The 17,457-nt window shown below is 43.4% G+C and overlaps 1 long non-coding RNA gene across 1 annotated transcript in view; it reads right to left on the reverse strand.

Moving 5' to 3' along the window:
* Positions 1–3,832: 3,832 nt before the first annotated feature.
* The window catches only part of LOC128828366 (uncharacterized), a 34,622-nt gene continuing 20,997 nt past the window's right edge, over positions 3,833–17,457 (reverse strand). Inside the window, exons 2-4 of the long non-coding RNA XR_008443183.1 lie at positions 16,974–17,030; positions 16,041–16,119; positions 3,833–8,004 (exon numbers count right to left, since the gene is read on the reverse strand). This is a non-coding gene — a long non-coding RNA (uncharacterized LOC128828366). The remainder of the gene's footprint in view (positions 8,005–16,040; positions 16,120–16,973; positions 17,031–17,457) is intronic.

Here is a 17,457-nt window from a genome sequence, read left to right on the forward strand (position 1 = left end):
ATGCTGATGAGGGCAGCCACCAAACAAATTGTAGAACTCTGGTATAACACACTGAGCTGCATTTTGGACACCCACTGTTACCTTCTTGTGGTTGCTTTTTTTTTATTTCAACTGTTTAATTTATTTTTGTAAACAGTGAATTTTTGTTGGCACAACAGTGATGTATTTATAACACTGGCAAGACCAAAGAATGGTGCAGGCAGAAGCTGTAGAAGCTTCTTCCATGGTTCTGTCAGTGTACCTCAGTTAGAATCATAGGGGAGGCATATCGGGGTTTGACTTATATTTCTTGCCTCAGAGGAATGAATTCTCTGCACTTTTTGGTGGGGCAGGGTTTCAGACTGCAAATCTAGGGATGGGGAGGCTTGAAATCTGACACAGAGCACTCTCAGTGTAGAGGAGAAGCCTCTGCAGCTGCAAAGCCTATCATGCTTATGGAGTAATATAGATATAAGAGTAATAACAGACATTAGGGACCTTAGAGTATGTCTACACATAAACCTCTACAGTGGCACAGCTGCGTTGCTGTAGTACTTCAGTAAAGACACTATCTATGCCGCAAGAAGGAGTTCTTGCATTGGCGTAGATATTCCACCTCCCAGAAAGACAGTAGCTAGGTCAATGGGAGAATTCTCCCATCAACCTAGTTCTGTCTGCACGGGGGTTAGGTCAGTTTAACTGTGTCACTCAGGGATGTGAATTTTTCACACCCTTGAGTGATGTAGTTATACTGACCTAGTTTTCTAGTGTAGACCAGGCCTTAGAAAAGATGTTAAAATATCTGTTTGTTTAGTGCAGTAAAGGGTTACTCACAGGTGCTGACTCCAGGGCTGGAGCACCCACAGGGAAAAAATAGCGGGTGCTGAGAAACCACCAGCAGGCCCCTATCAGTACCTCTCCCTCCCCACAGCGCCTTCTGCCTGCTGGCGGGCCCCGCCAATCAGTGCCTCCCCCTCCCTCTCCATGCCTCCCGCCAGTCGCGATCAGTTGTTTCGTGGCGTGAAGGAGGCTCAGGGTGGGGGGAGGAGTGAGGATGCTGCGGGCGGGGAGGGGGAGAGGGCGGAATGGGGCAGGAAGAGGTGGGGTGGGAATTTGGCCTTGCGGGAAAGGGTGGAGTAGGGGTGGGGCCTAGGGCAGAGTGAGGGGTTGGGCAGAGCGAGGGGTCAAGCACCCCCTGGCACATTGGAAAGTCAGTGTGCATGGTATTATCTACAGATGGTGTCATGAGTGCATCATTGACTAACTGGGCACCTCAGACCTACACTATCTCTAGACAATGCATATCTTTCTGTCTGTCTTTCAAAATAATGAAAAGAGTAGTAGCATGTGGATGAAAACAGGTTCAGGCACACATGGCTGGCCACTGGAAATAAGGAAACACTTCTTTATGCACCAAAAGTTTTTGATTAAATAAAAAAGTGCAAAACTTCCCCAAGATTTGAAGAGATTATTTGTTGCCTCTCATTTTGTTTGAAAAAAAAAAAATAGCTGCTTTTGGGATGGAGGGAGGGAAAGGGGGAGGTCACAAAAACCACACGAACAGACAGTTATAAGCCTTTTTTTTCCTTTGATAAATAAGTAACACTACATATCCTCATTACCTTATGGGGTTCTTTCATGTGGCAGACAAAGGCATAACAATATGGGTGGCAGGTATCAAAATCCAGGGCAGGCTAAGCCTCGAGGCCCCACCTCCTTCCCCCTCTCCCCTGAAGCCGGCAGGAGCTCAGCTCCAGCTGGTGGCCTGGAGCTTGGGCCAGCCGGGGTGGGCGTTGCCCTGGGCAGCTTGGGCTGGGGCTCCTTCGGCTGCGTGGGGGCGGGGGCACGACTTGGGGCTCCTCCGGCTGCAGGCAGAAGGGGCAGGGCCAGCAGGTTAGCCTCCCCAATGAGGGAGTTCACCCGCCATCCCTCGGTCCCCTCTGGCTGGCAGTTAAGTTAAAAAAAAATTCACACTGGAAATAAACACAATATTTTAACAGTGAAGGTAATTAACCATTAGACCAGATTACCAAGAGTAGGAATTAAGTCATCCTCATCTGGAGTTGTTTGATTAAAGATCGGATGTCCTTTTTTTTTTTTTTTTTAAAAAGCAGTATTTCCAATGATTGTGATATAATCGTGTGTGGTGATATTTGGTGGTTTTCTTAGAGCCCCAGCTCCTGGATTACTGTGATTATGTGAGATTCTTTTAACATTTATTTAACAACAACAAAAGTTTCTAAGCCTCATGGTTGTGGGGAAAAACTTGAAAATGTGACCTATGATGTTTAGTTATTTGACTCATGCTTTTTGAACACTTGCAGTTGGCAATACTCTGAAAGATATGCTTTGGCTCAGTCACAAGTTATTGGGCTCACTAGTGCCCACCTCATACAACAGGGAACAATCATTCTCTGTACTGTAGTAATTACTGTGTGAAATTCTATGGCTTGTGTTATGCGGGAAGTCAGACAATTATTTTAGTGCTTCCTTCTGGAATTATCCTATGAATCAAACCATTGTGCATTATACTACCAAATTAAACTTTGGTTACATTTTGCTTGGCACTAATTGAAATCTATCTTTAACACCAAATACATCATTTCATCATTGCCAAGGCATTCTTGGAATATATCATGTTTATTTACATTATGCCACCCATAAAACTGACATTTTAATGTATCTCAAGGTATGTCCTCAGAGTTCTAGCATTGGTGTCCCGGTGTGGATGTGTGTGGAATAAAATGTAAACTAACTGAAATGATCCTTGGTCTGATATGTAGTAATAAATTTTCAGAAGGAAAGCATCTCTGTTTACAAGTGCATGTTGCAACCATGGATTGTTACCATCATTCCACTGCAAGTAGCTGTGCTTCTGTCTTCTTGACTGCAGGTGCAGGTTGGAGAGATGGGAATGCAATTATTCAGATTTACATCTGCAATTCATTTTATAGGAACAAAAACTGAGGTGCAAATTGAGCCTGCAAACAACTGTCAGACTACAACCCAGATAAAAATAGGTTCCTCAATGTGGCTGTCTCATTGCTGCTGTTTTACAATAAACCTTATGCTGTTTTGAACAATGACTTTATGAATATTTTGTGACCACTGTTGCTGGCAGAAACCCTAAAGCAAATATCAGTTTGGGGAAGCATCATTTTAAATTATCCTGATATGCAGGCAACACTTTATATTTAATGGAACCACAGACAACTGCAAATAAGTTCTGTACTACAGCGCCAAGCTGTTCAAGAATCTTACATTCTAAAACAATTTGGTATATCTCTGAAGATAACTATAACTCTGAATATCCCTCAACTAGATCTCTTTTAAAACCCTGTTTTGCTCAGTTCCATTTGCTTGGTCTCCTATAATCATAAAGTACTTAGGCATTTAGTAGACTACTGTAGAGAAAACTCTCTCTTGCATAACACTTAAGAGTTTTAAAAATCTTAAAGGAGTAGGTACACTTTGAAAAGAATGATGCAGTCCCTCAGTTTCATTTCTTATTTTCCTGTTTCTTAATTTCATATTTTGATGGACTCTAAAAATATTTTACGTAGGTGACAGATAAACTGGGTATCTGATCTTGGAAGACACTGTATCCCTCCTGTGGAGCTCCCTAAATTAATTGGACCCTAAATACCTTACAGGAGGCACTGAGTAACACACAGGATTGGGACCTAAATCTTAGTGTCCTTACTCCATGTTTTCCCTCTTCTTGCTGTTTAACATGAAGGAACGTCAGTGAAGGGTAGCATTTTCTATCTAGGTTTTCACAGAGCCCTCAGTCACCATAGTACCCGAGCATCTCACAAACACAATAAATGATACTAGCAACACCCCCGCGAGGTAGGGAAATGATATAACCATTTTATTTGTGAGGAGCTGAGGTACAGAGAGAGTTAATGACTCGCTCAAGATCAAATATGCAGTGGTGATTTAGTTGTGTTGGTCCCAGGATATTAGAGAGAAAAGGTGGTTGAGGTAATATCTTTTATTGGACCAACTTCTATTGGTTACAGATACAAGCTTGTGAAATTACACAGAGCTGAAGAAGAGCTAGGCAGTTGAGTTAAACATGCCAGCTGATTTCTACCACCAATAAATAAAGGCTCTTTTCAGCTGAAGCAAACTTGATACAAATGAACTATAAAATGAGCCATTTCAGAGGTTTTCATTCTCTAGGCCAGTGATGCACAAACTTTTCTCCAGTTGTGCCCCTCTTGCCATTTACAGAATTTGTCAAGCTTCCCCCTCTCCCTGTTCCTTGTAATCTGAAGTAATCTCTTACTTGTGAGCTGGGCAGCCAGAGAGCAGCAGCTGCTGGCCGGGGCATTGCCAACCTTACTCTGCTCTGCTGCTGCTGCCTTCAGAGTTGGGCAGCTGGAGCGTGGCAGCTACTGGCCAGGGCGTTCATATTTGCAGTGTGGGAGGAGTATTTTTTCAATCCCATTCCTGCTCCGCCCTGCAATACCCACTTGGGTTTTTATCCTGCTACTGCTATTATGGCAGCAGGTCCTGCAGGACCCATGGGATCCCAGTTTCTTTGCACCCCCCCGCAGAGAGGGACGGGGAGTGTGCCCTCCAGTTTGTGCACTTCTGCTCTAGGCAATGTAAGGGAAATGTGTTCGTGTGAGATGTCTCGTGAAGAAAACATATTTTAATCAAACTCTGATATTTTAAATACAAAACATGAGTAAACAATATTAAAGGTGAGCGATCCTTTATCCCACAAGAAAATTCTATTTTTCAGGTAACTGATGCCATCAAATGCCAAGGAATTGTGTGAGCAGTAATAGGCAAACTCAAAAACTTTGGACATTCAGCATCGATAAGCACCCCAAAACATGCATACTTAATTGAAGTTTATCTAAACTATCTGAAGTCTCTCGTTTTTATTATTTATTTATCATGGTGTCTAGGAGCCCCAGTTCTAGACCAGCACCCCATTGTACTACTGGTTGTACAAACACAAAACCAAAGGACAGTCCTTGCCCTAACCCTGGTACCAGACAAGAGTCAACAGGTGGGTATACACTGATAGGGGAATACAAGTAAACAATGAGATAATACTGGTCAGCATGATAGGCTGTGGTCTCTGCACACCAAGAGCTTAACTGTTGTCAAGTATTTTGTAGGTATCACAGAAAAAGAAATGACATTTTGGCACTTCTAGCTCCAGGAACAGAAGTGCGGAAGCATGTGAACATAATTAAAAACAAAAGAGTTAACTAAAGTTTTTGAATCTCAGAAAATGTACTCTGAGTTTAGTTTGAATTGAGGGCAAATTGCTTCTGTGGATCTTATTTTATTCTTGTGTACCCATCCCCCATAGTGACTGGGTCATTTTGACAGTCATTCTGTGTTTAGTATCTGGCTATATAAACTCTGAAATTAGGAACAGAATAAGCCACCATGTAGGTAGGTAACACTGTTTGATGGTCAAATTTGATCCTTAAATTTATACCTGGGAGAGGTCAAACTCTGCAATGTTAGATTAATGCTATGCATCCTGTTGGATTGATTATTGAACACCCTATCTTTGCTAGCCTGCTTTGAATAATTTGCCTACTAGGAGCATTATCATCCTGTACTGAAGTGAGTAGGAGATGATTTCATGGAAGGCTATGACCTTATTTTATAACCGTTTAAAATGATAATAAAGTTTAAACGATTATTTTTATTCTTCTAAAATAGAAAGTAACTAACTTATGTGAAAAGAACATGGATCGTCATGACTTTCTTGTAGAAAATCTGTAGTCTACAGATGCTGCTATATCCTTAGTTATACAGTACAATGACTTTGTGATGGTGGCTTTATCTAAGGTAAACTGTATTTTGTTTGGTAAGTAAAAAGAAAAAAAAAATGAATACAAGCTTTCATTTTGAATTGAATTGAGTAGATTGAGATCAATCTGCCGCTTAAACCATTTTTGAGTGACTCATCAGGGAAGGATTTTATGAGGGGCAGGAGAAGAGAGAGAGAGAAATATAACTGAAAAATACACCAATCTGTATTTCATTCATAAAATTCATGACAAAATAATTGTGTTGGGATTCTTGCCTGATGCTGCTATCCTATTGGGCCAGATTGCGAAACCCTTACTCACACTGACCTCAGGCACAAGTAGTCTCATTAATGCTTAAAGGTCTACTTGTGGTGTAAGGTATTAGACCTTTTGAGCCAGGGTGGCAAAAGCTAGCTCTTCATAAATATTGGGTGAAATGCTTGCTCTAATGACGTCTATGGGAGCTTTGCTATTGACTTCCAGGGGGCCAGGATTTCAACCATTGTTTCTGCTTCTGAGCTCTGGGGCTTAGCTCTGAAAGGGATTTCTCATGTTAAGTGGGACCTTCATCTAACCCTTTGTCTGTGTAACATTCTGTCATTTACTTTTTTTTGCTGATCATTATTAATAACAATTGTGAAAACAATGAATCTTGTATCTGAAGCCATTTTAGTTATGGAAATTTAATTCTAATATAAAAAGCCAATTTAAATTTTAAACCCAAGAGTAGAAATAACTGCAAATACACCTCTACCCCGATATAATGCGAATTCGGATATAACGCAGTAAAGCAGCACTCCGGGGGGCGGGGCTGCACACTCCGGCAGATCAAAGCAAGTTCGATATAACGCGTTTCACCTATAACGCGGTAAGATTGTTTGGCTCCCGAGGACAGCGTTATATCAGGGTAGAGGTGTAGGTACATCTGGCCAAGCATTTTTAGATGACTATCCTATATATAATTTCTGTACAAAACATTAATTACAAACATAGGGGGACATTGTCACTTTACATTCTACCCTGGCAAGGAGCTGTGCTTTGTTGCACTGCTCTAAGACCAGCCCAGGGAAGCAAATTGGGATTCAAAGAGCCATATTTTTGCCTCCTGGCTTCCTTAATGGTCCGGGGAGGAAGTAAATGGTTCTGGGTGCATACCTGGTGTAGCATATGTCACTCAGTGTACTGGCACAGATGCATTGGCTGTTGTGTTGGTTGGGAGACAGCTTCACACAGTCCCTGTCCTCCTACCTTCACAGAGTGAGGAGGGAGAAGCTTTGCTTCTGTTCCTATCATGCAATCTGTGGTACAGGTAGCTCACACAGGAGAGTAGGGAGGTGCCTTATTCCCCCTTACTCCTTTGTGCCAACGGTTATTAGCAATCTGGCTGATAATTGAAATTGCTAATGAACAAGAACTTTGTATATTTCTTTTTACACGTTTGTAACAAACAATTATACACTGAAGGCCAGATTGTGGCCTAAGTTGCATGTCCATGAAGGGACATAAGGAGGAATAAGAGCTTGGGTCCTAGTGAGTAAAGGGGTGTGGTGCACCTTCTACTTCACCATCCTTTAAGCATATGGGTAAGGATGGGGGAACTCTTGGCTTTCCTCCATCCTTTCTCCCTCATCATATTCCAGTTGACACAAAACTTATTGGTAAAGGCCAGGGGCAGATTATTGTTCCCATAGCTTCATGGCCACGCAGCTCAGGCCACAATCTGACCTTTAGTGTACAGCTGTTTGTCATTGTAACAGGTTGTGCTCACCACCATAGCGCCTCCTGCTGTTTGCTCCAGGAATTAGTCTGTCCATCAGCAAGGCATCCTTCTCTTGGGGTGTCTCACTCTCCGTCGCTGCTTCTCCATCATCTCTGCTGTCTGTGGGGACACGTGTCACTTCCGGACCGTGGCGTCCTCTTCAGGGCATGGCCCTCCGGCTGTGCCCCAGCTCCATTGTCTCCCCACTTCCGGGGGAACCAGCAGTCCTTCGCCCAGCCTCTCGCCACAGTGGTGAACTGCAGCCCCTAAAGGCCCTAACTCATTTCAGTATAGGCAGCCGGTTTAGTTTTTAGCCGACTTTAGTTTTCCTGTCAGGTGAGTGATAGTTACTGGAGCTAATGGTGCTTGGCAGTAACTTGGTACTTGACTTTTCCAAAAGTCCATGTACTGTGTTTTATTCATGAATCTTTGTTCATTTGGGACTATTAGCTTTCCATAGGTGAGCACCTATACCTAAAAGAACATAAAAAAGGGAAAAGTTAACAAGTGACCATTAAATAGCACAATAAAGGGTAATGAGGTATGTTCACCTGTGATAAAAACACAGTAGGAGGTATATAAAAGGAAAATAGTTTAAACTACCTGACACATTAGTAGGAAGCAGTAAAATACCTACAGGATGAAAGTTCAGAGGTATCTGAACTTGTTGCAGCTTGGAATCCATTCCTTCCATTTTAAGTTATCACATATGTTATGTGAGTGACTATGACCTAATTTCAACAGATACATAACACATTTAAATTGTTTTGCCCCTAATATGTAGCAATGAACCAAGTAGAATAGCATCTAACTGCAGATATAACTGTAAGTAGCTTGTAATTAGAGCGGAGAGAATAATTTGCAAGAAATGATTTATTTGATGCACTTAGCCCCTTTTTCTGCTTGCCAGATCACTATTGCCTTAGATTTATGTGTTGTTCAAAATAATTCATAACTTTTTAACTATTTTTCATTTTGTATTGTTTGCTATAACACAAACAGAAGCTCACTTCTTCTATTCCTGATGGACCTGATTCTTCCAAGATACTCATAGTGATTAGTAGCTTAATTTCCCTTAAAATTAATTCCATTACTCTTAGTTATGCACTCATGTTCTATATTAAGCAATTACTCTCCACCTTGGTAACTTGCCAGCAAGTAAAAGAAGTATGGCTTGGATGAATGGACTATAAGGTGGATAGAAAGCTGGCTAGATCATCGGGCTCAATGGGTAGTGATTAATGGCTCCATGTCTAGTTGGCAGCCGGTATCAAGCGGAATGCCCCAAGGGTTGGTCCTGGGGCCGGTTTTGTTCAATAACTTCATTAATGATTTGGAGGATGGCATGGACTGCACCCTCAGCAAGTTTGCAGATGACACTAAATTGGGAGGAGTGGTAGATACGCTGGAAGGTAGGGATAGGATACAGAGAGAACCTAGACAAATTAGAGGATTGGGACAAAAGAAATCTGATGAGGTTCAGCAAGGACAAGTGCAGAGTCCTGCACTTAGGACAGAAGACTCCCATGCACTGCTACAGACTAGGGACCGAATGGCTAGGCAGCAGTTCTGCAGAAAAGGACCTAGGGGTTACAGTGGACGAGAAGCTGGATATAAGTCAACAGTGTGCCCTTATTGCCAAGAAGGCTAATGGCATTTTGGGCAGTATACGTAGGGACATTGCCAGCAGATCGAGGGACGTGATCATTCCCCTTTATTTGATATTGGTGAGGCCTCACCTGGAGTACTGTGTCCAGTGTTGGGCCCCACACTACAAGAAGGATGTGGAAAAATTGGAAAGAGTCCAGCAGAGAGCAACAAAAATGATTAGGGGTCTGGAGCACATTACTTAAGAGGAGAGGCTGCGGGAACTGGGATTGTTTAGTCTGCAGAAGAGAAGAATGAGGGGGGATGTGATAGCTGCTTTCAACTACCTGAAAGGGGGTTCCAAAGAGGATGGATCTAGACTATTCTCAGTGGTACCAGATGACAGAACAAGGAGTAATGGTCTGAAGTTGCAGTGGGAGGTTTAGGTTGGGTATTAGGAAAAACTTTTTCACTAGGAGGGTGGTGAAGCACTGGAATGGGTTACCTAGGGAGGTGGTGGAATCTCTTTTCTTAGAGGTTTTTAAGGTCAGGCTTGACAAAACCCTGGCTGGGAGGATTTAGTTGGGGATTGGTCCTGCTTTGAGCAGGGGGTTGGACCTGAGGTCCCTTCCAACCCTGATATTCTATTATTCTATGATATTTAAACCTTTGATGAAGACTGTAATGTTTCCTTCCCTCCTTAGCTGTAACTTAATGAAGCTATGTATATTTATCTTTTTTCATCTTTTCTCACAAATCCTTCTTGTCAGGTCATGATCATTTCTGTCCCTCTTCCCAGAACTCTTTCTCTTGTTAGTACTTGTTTTTACTGAGGTGCCTAAAACTAAATACAATTATCCACATACAGTCAAATCACATGCATAGTGGGTTGTAATCTCCTTGTTTTATGAGGCCTTCGCACATGCGACTTAGCTTGTTGGGAATTTTGTTGATGACATGTTTTTCATTGGAGAATGGGTCTTTGTCAAAACCAAAACTTTTGATAGTAAAGAGTTGGTTTGGATTAATTTTTTTACTTCGAAAACTTCTGGGGAAAAAAGCTTTGAAATTGTCAAAATGTTGTGTCTAAATTAAATGTCTAAATGAAAAAAAATATTTTTTCCAGTTCTAAACAACTTCTTGTTTCGAAATGTAAGCTAATTCTAGTAATAAAATTAAAACAAAAAATTATCTAAACAAAATATTTTGCTTCACCTGACCTGAGCCAATTTTTTTTGTTCATGAAAATTTGAGATTTTGACTTTGTCCTACTTTGAGATGGACATTTTTTTTAGGTCTCCTAAATTTATTTCCCACCCAGTACTAGTATGCAAATCAAATACTTTGGCCTTATATGCAGCAATGTCACATGGTAGACTCATGTCTAGTTTGTTGTCTGTCACCGGTAGCTCTCTTTCAATGTTACTTCTTCCTGAATACTGATGTTCTCCCTCCCATTGAGTATTTGTATTTCAAATGATTTCTACCAACATATTAGACTGTCCATATTTCTAATCTCTCCAGGCAGCACCACCTCACCCCAGTTGTGGATATATTTCCCTTCATCATTAACCTTTTTTTTATGGTCTGTTAGCCAGTTTTGAATCCACATGTTAGTGTTCCTGTCCAAACCAATTTGAATTAATTTTTAAATTAATATTTCTTGAGACAATTTCAGATTCAACAGGCAGAACAGTGCCAGGGATAAGGGTCAGGTGGAGTAATACTCAGCCAGGGCTGCCACCTCCCTGCCCCTTCTGTTATGTCCCAATCATCCCCAGTAGTCCCCAGGCAGCCCATCCTGCACCAGCACTGGGACTGCGTAAGGAAGGAATTCCAGGAAACATCTAGCTTGGGAAAAGACTTCAGCTGGCAGGAGCAGCTATACAAGCTGCTGCAGCAAGCACTGTTGGACACTGATGATGTAATGAGATTATCCTTTCTACAGTTGTTTCTCTGAACACAATTTCCTCTTTGTTGATTGACTGCTGGCTCCAGTTCCTTCCTGCCCTCTCCCTCAGTCTCTTCACATTAGCCTCATTTTAACTGCCTTCTGTGCTCTCTCCAACTTTCCTATCTATTTTCTTCCCTCACATCCTATTTCTGAGGGCAGGTCTACACTGCATCGGTGCTGCTGTAGCATTTCAGTGAAGATGCTAGTACACCAGTGGTGGGGAACCTGTGGCCTGCAGGCTGCATGCAGCCTGTCAGGATAATCCGCTTGCGGGCTGCCAGACAGTTTGTTTACATTTGCATGGCTGTCTACAGCTCCCAGTGGCTGTGGTTCTCCATTCCCTGCCAATGGGAGCTGCGGGAAGTGGCACGGGCCACTCCGACATAGTGCTGTTTACACCGGGGTTTAGGTCAGTATAATTGTGTCAGAGGTGTGGATTTTTCACACCCCTTAGTGACATAGTTTTACCAATGTAAGTTTATAGTGTAGACCTCACCTCACTGTCTTCTTTTTTTCCTTTCAGCTAAAGCATTCCTGCCTTCCCGCTTCACTCACAGTGCATTTTATAATACATTTTGTATAAAAAAAATTTAAAATTCAAACCTGCAAAAATATTTTAAAAATTTGTGGCAACTAGCAGGCCATTTGGAAATCATCATTCCAGTCACTCTGGTTATATATTCTATCCCTTCCTCCCATCCTATGTGTGACTTGTCTATTTAGATTGTGAATTCTCCAGATCAGGGACTAACTCTTGCAGTAGAGTGCATAGCACTATGGGTTCCTGATACTGGGTGGGCCTATAGGCACTTTTGGAATACCGATAGTTACTACTGCTACTAACAAAACACAGGACCAGACTGTGGCTTCAAGCCGCCGTCTGTAGTGTGCAGGATACAGGGCATGTTGTTGTGAGAGTGCCATGAAGAGCTGGTATCTCTGCCAACCTTTGCAAGTTCTTCTCTGTACTGTCCAGGAGACTGGTGCTGCTGGTAGCACTAGTCCAGAGCAGTCCTTGCATTCTGGGAGAGCAAAGGTTGTGATTGTGGCTGATCCATACATGGCGGTGTACAAAAGTGGTGGTGGTGGGGTGGGTGTAAAGTTTATTGCATATACAGACAGAGCTTGCAACAATCTGGCTAAGGGTATCAAATATTTGCTAAAATGCAAATAGGTAACATTTTACTGCATTCCTTTCAGCAGCTAATTTTGTAAATCTATGCAAAAAGCAATCAAGTTTGCTAGGAGCAGTACTAAAGCATGATGGTTTTATACAGCTCTATATATCCACTATTCCCTTTTTTGGGGCGGGGAGAAAGAGGGTATTTATGCTGTTGCTCTGTTCCTAAGATGACTCAATTGATTATTTTAAAAATAGCTTTTTAAAATTCTGAGCTCATGCTTCTAGTTAGCATTCAGCTCTTTTATGCAGCGTGTGAATTACAGAAGATAAGAATCCATAAACATTTAATTCAAAACACTAAGATGAACCTATTTTCCAGAGCACAGGGAGGATAAGCCAATAAAAACCTGAGTAAAACCAAAATATTGTTCCACTGAGGATAGTTGATAACCAACCAGAATATTCTGCTGACTAACCACAGGGCCAGGGCTGTCAAACTCTTCCCAAACACTTTCAGTCCTGCCATTTTCTGAATGGCTGCTGAGTAAATCACAAACAATAAGCAAGAACAGTAAAGCACCACAGCTCTTCCTGCTAACTGTAGTGAATAGACAAAAGACAAGTCTGTAGGATGTCACTTTATATCCACTGTTTGGACAACAGTCAATTAGACTTTACAGTGCAAAGCAATACAGAGGCTCTACTGCTCTGGATACCAAGCCGAGCAGGTGATTATTTTTACTGGTAGGCCATAAAAGCAAAATACTATTATTACAGAATTTTTGTCCTGTTTCTTTCAAATCTTGGCTGCATTATTATTTCACAGCAGCTGCAGAGATAACATGTATCAACACTGTAGGAAGAGGCACACATTACCTGCAAGGCAGTTGTTGATTGGGTATTTTCATTATAAACGCCACAATGCTCAGGGTTTTTAAACCTTGGCTGTTTCAGAATGGTTGTCAGCTGGTGTGACATTTCATTTATTTGATCACATTTAGATTTTTTTTAGAAATAGTTTTAAAAAATATAATCTTTTTTTTGTACATGTGAATGGGAAAGTAATTTTAACCTGGGTATATTTTCAGTAATGAAATAGCTCAGATGTTTACATTTGTCTGACAGATGCAGTGTTTTTATAATGTGAAATCCCGGGCTCCTTGAACAGAGTGCAGCCTCATCTGACAACTTCATCATAATGTCAATGGCAAAATTTATTACAAGACAATTCTGACTTACATCAGGAAAGGGGCAGCAGTGATTGGGGGGGGAAATAATTTTCATAAATAGGTATTGTGGATAGGTGCCATCCCAGAGTGCCCTCTCATGGCCTGAGATAGACCTGCGGGGACCCTAGGGTTACCATACGTCCTCTTTTTCCCGGACATGTCCGGCTTTTCGGCAGTCAAACCCCTGTCCGGGGGGAATTGCCAAAAAGCGGAACATGTCCGGGAAAATGGCGGCTCTGTTTAAGAGCCCGGCTGCCTGAACGCTACCGGCTTCGGGCAGCCCCGTGCCTGGAGACCCTGCGCCGCCGGAGCCCGGGAGGGGAAGTGCCCGGCTGGGGGCGCAGGGTCTGGAGGCACGGGGCTGCCCGAAGCCGGTAGCGCTCGGGCAGCCCGGCTCTTAAACAGAGCCTCCAGTGGCTGGGGCTCTGTGTAACTGATACTGTGTCAGTTACACACAGCCCCGGCGGCTGGAAGCTCCAGCCCCCGCGGCTCTATTTAAGAGCCAGGCTGCCCGAGCGCTTCGGGCAGCCCCGTGCCTCCAGACCCTGCGCCGCCGGAGCCCGGGAGGGGAAGTGCCCGGCTGGGGGCGCAGGGTCCGGAGGCATGGGGGCTGCCCAAAGCCCGAGCGCTACCGGCTTCACGGTTTGCTGGGAAGCCTCCAGACCCTGCGCCCCCGGCTGGGCGCTTCCCCTCCCGGGCACCAGCTGCGCTGGGGAAGCGCCGGCTGGGGGCGCAGGGTCTGGGGGCTGCCCGGGAAACCGTGATGCTGGTAGCACTGGGGCAGCCCTTTCCCCCTGGCTGGGAGTGGGAGGGAGGAGGGGGCGGAGTTAGGGTGGGGGAAGGGGCGGAGTTGGGGCGGGGCTAGGGGTGGGGGAAGGGGCGGGGCCATGGCCCGTGGAGGGTCCTCTTTTTTTATTTATGAGATATGGTAACCCTAGGGGACCCTGCCCTCAGTTCCCTCTTAGTTCCTTGTAATAACTTACTCTCAGGCTGAAATACTTAAAACAAGATTCCCCTTTTGTGGAATCTCATTTATTTAGTCTTTTTTTCAAAACAGGCTCTTTTACTCCGCAGGCCCCACCCTTCTCCTTTGTTTAGGAGTCCCGCAACCCTCCTTCGTGTGCCTGAATCAGGGGCAATGGATTCTTCCTGAAAGTGTGGGGGGCGGGCATGAGGACCTGCCCCCTCTGTGGCCCCACCCTTGCCCTGCCTCTTCCCCTGAGGCCCTGCCCCCCGGCCAAGAAGGAACCTGGAGCTAGGCTGGGAAGCCCGGGCCCTTCCACCTGCCTTTGATTTTGAGCATGCTCCTTTCTGACACTATTCCTTATCATTCAGGCAGAGCCTGCAGAACATTTTCTTTGCTAGGTAATTCTGCAACCAGGATTGGGCCAGAAGGCTTTTCTCATAAAGATTTTTCATAGCTTTTTCCTCATGTACTTCTGTGGGTTGTGAGCCATAATTTAGCACCTTATATTTCAAGTGGTTTTGAAAAATCATGTTTAGTCAGTGAGGAGATAATAAAACTAAATGGGGTGTAACAATCAGGGTTCAGACACCCCAAGGGGAAAATGAGGTTCAGACTCTCCCCCAAAGAATAAGAATAGAATCAACTGGTTGTATACAATGTTATTGTGTGTAAATCTATGCCAATTAAGATCTTTTATGGAAGTGTGTAATGTTCTGAAGTTGATGGTCATTAGGAGATATGTATACAAGTTATGGTTATGAATGGATGCATGTACAGCTTTGTAGAACATGGTAATTGTCATCAGGGTGCAACCACAGCATCACCTTACAGTAGTGTGGGGATGCAATCAGGCAGGGAGAGGCACCTCCCAGGCTAGTTTTTTATGTGAAACTAACTCCAATCACCTAGCCTTGTACAGGGAAAGAAAATGGTGGACCATTAAAGTTAATGGAAAGGCATTGAAACTGAAAAGAAAACCCCAGTCTTGGAAAACTAAGAAGGAGGGACTTTTCCCCACTCTGTGGCCATGTCTACATTTACCAGGGACCGAGGCTGCTGTGATTGATGCAGTGGTTGTCGATTTAGCAGGTCTAGTGAAGACCGCAGAGGGCTCTTGGGTTGACTCCAGTACTCCATCGGAATGAGAAGATTAATGTAAGTCGATGAGAGACGCTCTCCTGTTGACGCAGCATGATGTAGACACTGCAGTAAGTCGACCTAAGCTACGTCGACTCCAGCTATGTTATTCATGTAGCCGGAGTAGTGTAACTTAGGTTGACTTATCCCGGTATTGTAGACAAGACCTGTGTAACCATGAATTACTATAGTCTGACAAAGACAAAAATACTGCAAATCCTGGTAAAAGGGAAGAGGTTGAAGTAAAGGCTATTCAGGAACCAAAGGCCAGCATCTAAGTAGGGTGCTGTCTGCAAAACACTGGCTCCCCTGTACGACAGAGGGCATGCTGGGAAACTGTTCAAAGGCAATAGGTAACTTGTATTAGAAAAGGGAATTTAGTTCACACAGAATTGCAAAGCCTAAGGTTGTGTCTTTGTTTATTTTCTGTGTAACTTGAATGTATTCACTTTTTCTTACTATTTCATCTTTGAATCTGTGATTTTTCTGTTAAATCTTTTTGTTTATTTTTACCTTAAGGAGGTCTCTGTTGTGCAGTCTGGGTGCAGTGGGTGGTCCCAAGTGGACTGATAACTGGCGGCAGGTTTCATTCCTTTGGAGATGATGAACCAGAAAGGAAAAGTCCATGTGTCTGGTAGTTAAGAACTCAGTGGTGGATTTGCAGAAACTCAGGACCAGAAGGGCTGTTGGGATCACCCTGCAAGGGGTAAGGATGGCTGCCAGGGTGAGACCTTTATGCTTGTAAGCTGGCTACCGGTGTCACAGCTCTGATCTGTAGCAGCACAGCATTAAGGCACCCCAAGTTACAAGGCTGTTGATAACCTAACCCCTTACTGGTCTGAATGATCCTCAAAATGTCAGAGGGTGTATTACAGGAAATTTAGGGCCCGACTGTTGCTGGCCTTTCCAAAAGTGTGCAAAGGACAGGAGGGTCCAAAGAGTGTCATCCCACTTGTGCATCTGAACTGTAGCCACAATTGTAGTTTCTGAACTTTTTTCAGTGCAGGGATTCCTCCCTGCTAAACTCCTGCAATGTGAACCATCCCAAACGTGGTGGGGAGGAGGTAGTGCAAGTGCCTAATCATGTCCCTTCTCCCCTGTACTAGCCAATAAAGTTGCCTGATCAGAGAAGGGATCACATGCTGCACTGCGTGAAACAATGGACACCCTCGCCTACATTCCAAGGAGCTCCTTGTTTGAAAGGTCCTATGGAATTTAATTAGATATAATTTTTTTCTGCAGCATTTGAGGTTCATCCTCTAGAATTTAATAGAAAATATATCCCTGTTATAGAATTCTATGGAAAGTTTTAAGAATCTATAGAAAGTTGGGTTGCCAACTCTGACTGAAGCTATTCTGGGAGATTTCCCGCCCCCCCCAACATGATGTGATGTCATTTTCTTAAAATATCCTATTAAAATCTCCCAGATTGCCTTCAATATTCACCGGGAGACTGATGCCGATTCCGGGAGACTCCAAGCCAATCCTGGAGGGTTGGCAACCCTAAAAAGAGAATCATATTAATTTTCTATGTAGTACTATACATTCGATCTCTGTTACACAATGGAGATGCAATGCTTCCATAGGTCCTATGTGGTCCTGTATTGCCCACAGCATAAACCAGGCACTATTCATCTTATACAATGCAAGCCCTAAGAAGCCTTAGAGAGTAATGAGCTCTCTATTATTACCTCTTGGTTAAATGACAGAAGAGTAGCCCAGAGTTGCTTAAGAACTGTAGATGGGCAGGGACCTTACTGGGAAGAGAGCTCTCTGCCAGCATCTGTTGGAGGGCAAAGGGAATTGACTGAATGGGCCAGACCTCATTTGCATTTTAGTTATGTGACAGCCTGGGGCATTTTGGTTAAAGTACAGTTAAATTTTGAGTTTGGGGGTAATAAAATGCTATCAATCTTGTTGGGAAATAGAA

Source organism: Malaclemys terrapin, chromosome 1, assembly GCF_027887155.1.
Source record: "Malaclemys terrapin pileata isolate rMalTer1 chromosome 1, rMalTer1.hap1, whole genome shotgun sequence".
Taxonomy (NCBI): Eukaryota; Metazoa; Chordata; order Testudines; family Emydidae; genus Malaclemys; species Malaclemys terrapin.